Here is an 849-nt window from a genome sequence, read left to right on the forward strand (position 1 = left end):
AAAAGTAACCCGGGTTTTATGGGTTTTTTCAAAAAAAATTAGTGGGTTTAACCCAGAAAAGCAGCCCGGGTTTTTTTATGGGTTTTTCAAAATATCAAGAGGGTTTAACCCAGAAAAGCAGCCCGGGTTTTTTCGGGGTGGGCTTTTTCGTGCCAACCCTGCTAAATACTGATATGAATACAATACACATAAAATTATGTTACCAACTACGCCTAAATATTATAATAAATTATTATCATTCGTCTAAAAATAATTTTGAACGTATTTATTGTACAAATAGACACAATAATAAACCACTACAATAACATTATTCAGATATTGAACACGAACGGCGCGGCGTACGTAAGTATAGAAATGAACAAATCTAAAATACTAAGATATTGCTAAGAAAGTTTATCATTCGTTTATAAATAAACTGTTTAATAATTCTACTATAAAATAATATTAAATTAAAAATTTAGTTCTGAATGTAAGGACCAATTACCACTGTCGGTGCAACATAATACCATAGTTAGGTAGTTGCTACCGACTGCTATTATATGTTTATGATTAATTCAATCATTTATCGCAGTGATTATATTAGTTACGTAGTGTGAATTAATGTCGTTGAAAAGATTCAACAGTCTGTTATGACTATTAATTCACAGTATTTTCCGTGCGTTTTTTGTTTTTTCTCTTATCGCGTTATCACTTATCTCTATATACTGGCCCCGCCAAAACTATATGATAATAATATAAGATATAAACATTCAGAACTTTTCCCAATTGTTAATTTTTATTGACGTTACTACGTTAGTGGCATTATTAAGTTTTTTGTTTTGTTGTTAGATTTTTATTTGTTACTAAAAT

Source organism: Acyrthosiphon pisum, chromosome X (assembly GCF_005508785.2).
Source record: "Acyrthosiphon pisum isolate AL4f chromosome X, pea_aphid_22Mar2018_4r6ur, whole genome shotgun sequence".
Classification (NCBI taxonomy): Eukaryota; Metazoa; Arthropoda; class Insecta; order Hemiptera; family Aphididae; genus Acyrthosiphon; species Acyrthosiphon pisum.